Genomic DNA, 3678 nt, shown 5'->3' with positions numbered 1-3678 from the left:
TTTGCGCTTGTTTTTCTTTAATGGGCCGATCCCATGGTGTGCTAACGGGAGACGTTAACGGGAGTGTTACTTATGTTGGCTCGCAGCCTGGTCTTCTCCTATTTACTCGTTTTTGACACTTTCTTTTTAAAAATGTTTATAATGTGCCAAAGACGACATCATTCAGACTCTTATTATCAATACGGTATTTATGGTTAAATCTCTCCGTGTGGATTGGTGGCTGCGGGGACAGCTGGATTAGCAGACCGCCCGCTTTGCGTCACACTCTGCCTGGCGAGACAAATATCCTCTTTGCACCCAGCAATCAGTACGACGGCGGATAAATACCAGTCTCCCAGATGGAAATCACTTAAACCTGCACTGTCAATGTCATCCACATTGCCCAACAATTGCCTATGCGTGGTTTATTGGAAGCTCAATAACCCTTCCACAACCCAAACACTGGCAATATTGGGGTTTTAAAAGACCATGTCAACAACAACAAAACGAAGTCCTAACAGAGAAGTGGATGAAAACACGATGAACCTCTTTAAAACCGACACCAACTCTGACAATGACCCTCCTCAACTTGACTTGCTGCTCATTTGCATTCCTCTCTTTTTGCATCATTATCCTCAGCGTGGCTGTCTGCTGTCCGCGGGCGGTTGCTGTGATCGGGCGGTGGTCCTAATGACGCGTAGCAAAGGAATCATCTCGACGCGGACAAGTCGGAGCCTCGGAATTTGCAAGGCCGGCCTGCAGGTATGAGCCCAAAGACAACTCATATAGGCTAGTATAACGGATGGGTTCCCAGGGGTCTTCATAACTTTCATCAAAATACTGCAAAGATCGAATGTAGCATTGCCACCAACTGGCCTGCATGCGTATGACTGCGTATTTTTCAAAAAAGCCATTTTGACTTGATGCAAACATGACCGTAAGTCCTCATCTCTCCTCCCGCTTATCCAATTGGCCTCGGTTGGACTTTTATCACGTCCCGCGCCGACATTACTTGAAAGGAAGTCGGCTTCAATGCACGCAAATCCCTCGGCAGACTTCACCCTTGGCGACGACTCTTCAAAGATCGCGATGACAACATTGCGCCTCTTTGCTGTACGTGTCATTCCAGGAGACGTCGAAATCAGACAATGAAGCGGGATCTCGGGGCTGTCTTTAAAGTCCGGATGGAGAACCTTTATTTGCTAGTAGAAGCCGTGAAACTGCGTCAAAGCACTACTTTTCTATTAGAAAAGAATATGGTCTGACTAAACGAAGTTCCTCCCCTCACATCATTATAGTTCCTTAGCACTCAAGTCATGATGAGAAACGAAATGTAGCCAATTAAGTGAATGTAAACAAACATTAGCTTAATTAGTCATTAGCTAAATTTGTGAACTCACTGCAAGTCTGAAACAAGAGACTTTATTTGCTATTAGATGCCATGAAACAGCGTCAAAGCACTACTTTCCTGTTAGAAAGGGATATGGTCCGACTAAATGAAGATCCTCACCTCACTTTAACGTAGTTCGTTTGCATCAGAGTCACGACGAGAAACGGAATGTATCCAATTAAGTGAATATAAACAATTATTAGCTTAACAAGCCATTAGCTACATTTGTGAACTCACTGCTAGCCCGCTCGATAAACTATAAAGTTTAATTAGGGTTAGGCCAGGATTTTTCATTTCTCTCCTCTCTGTTTGTGCGAGCTCGCGTTTGATCACGTGATATTTCTGATTTAGAGGACTAGATTCCAGATTGGTATTGAATGCCTGGGGGCCCCCGCCCAGTCAGCCCCACCCTCTGTACGCCCCTGAACAACAAGCCTTACCCAAATACCGAAATATTCCCCAGGACAATCATTTCTCACATAGATTTTACAACCCCCTAAAAGGCAAATCACTTTACAGAACAATAATAATAATAAATCTATTCGGTGTTCTGCAGCTTCTCACTTAAAGTTCCTGTTCCTCGAAAAAGTGTAAAGAAAGTTCCACGAGTCTGCAAACCAACATGAAATGATCATTTAGCACCCGCTGTACAACCGGCGCATACGGCCGACTTGAGATATGGTGATTCTCTCGCATTTTCCTGCGGAATTGCGAACAAACAAATTTATTACAATGACGAATCAGCTCTCAATGCTTTAAGTAGTTTTCCTGCATTTTAATGGGGACAATCAGCGCGTGATTTACGAGCGACGCAAACATAAACAACTGCTCTGCGAGAGATATTGCAACTCAAACAAGCGCGCGCGCCACATAATTACACCACTTTCTCACAGCGTGTTAAGCCGGCAGATTTGGGGAAAAAAATGCATTTGCAGGAACTTTCATGCCCCTCCCCCTTGTTATATATCACGGGTTCGACTATCGTGCCCTTGCTACCGTGTCCCGCCTCTTAAAGGAACATGCATGTATAGCAACACTACAATATGGACAGTGTTTTCTATACATTTTAATCTTTCAATTTGTTTATAGCATTTTAATGTTTTTATAACGCACTTTTAAAAAGGGTGTTTTAATAAGTTTTGGTGTGTTTAAAGTATGTTGCAAGGGTGGAAAATGCCTTAAATGCCTAATGAGATTCATCCTGATTTACAATAATAGGGCTCGCTTTTGATGCACTTAAACGGGGAGTTTGTCATTTACCCCCCCAAAAAGTTACGTAAAATCAAAATAACTTTTTTTTGTACCAATAACTCTAGTACTTTTGATATATCAATTTCATTCAGCACAGTGATGAAACTAGAACAAAAACTTTTCTTTCTGAAGCAGAGGATGATTCACCGATGTGTCAAACTGCAGTAGTATAGTGCCAACAAGTATCGTGTATGGTATCGGCAGCCTCCATGAGTACCCGATACCTTAACATAAGGCTGTTATCGGCATCGATACAGATACCTGGTATCGGCACTTCCCCATCCCTCTGTCAAATCATAGGGACTATTTTAATATGACAAATAGGTGCAATAATCAATCGACTAATTCACAATTTATTGATTAGCAAATTAATCAATAAAATGTTTTGATTGTTTCGATACATTTTTGATCAGAAATTCTCCAAATCATCAGCATTTCAGCTTCTCAACAGTAAATAATAAAAATATGCCCAGCTCTCTTTCTTCTTTATGCTTGTGTCGAAGCAAAATCCATCAGAATCAAAATGTTAATTAATGTCCTGTCTTTGAATAAAAATAATCGACAGATTAATCGATTATTAAAAATAATCGTTAGTTGCAACCCTAGCTCAATCGTTGTTTTGTACTGTCCTGAACAGTTCTGAACAGTGCACTCGTCCAAGATATTGATATTGCAGTGTTAGTAAGAAGCATGACTTTGCAAAGATTTAACAATCATTTTAATTGATATCCCGATAGTACAATTCAAATCTAAAATAGCCATTTGGGCTACCTTATGTTATGTAGCAGCAGCAGCTCAATAACGAACATTAAGTGAATACCTCGCCGTCAAAACTGAGGCTCTATTGTACAGTATTGTGGCTGCAGGTGTCCCTAATGTTATGTCTTATAAGCTCACCTGCAAAAAACAGTACAAAACATCTATATTTGAAATATGATGATTGTCGGTGTTTTCACCCTTTGTGATGCAGCAAGAGGAGCAGACGCCCACTCCCCCCCCCCCCCCCCACACACATGGTTAACCTCGTCCACATCCAAATAGCGAGTGAGAGTAAAGGC

This window comes from Leptonotus elevatus, chromosome 18 (assembly GCF_054856555.1).
Source record: "Leptonotus elevatus isolate MCC_2025b chromosome 18, RoL_Lele_1.0, whole genome shotgun sequence".
Lineage (NCBI taxonomy): Eukaryota > Metazoa > Chordata > Actinopteri > Syngnathiformes > Syngnathidae > Leptonotus > Leptonotus elevatus.
This window is presented reverse-complemented; position numbering follows the sequence as displayed.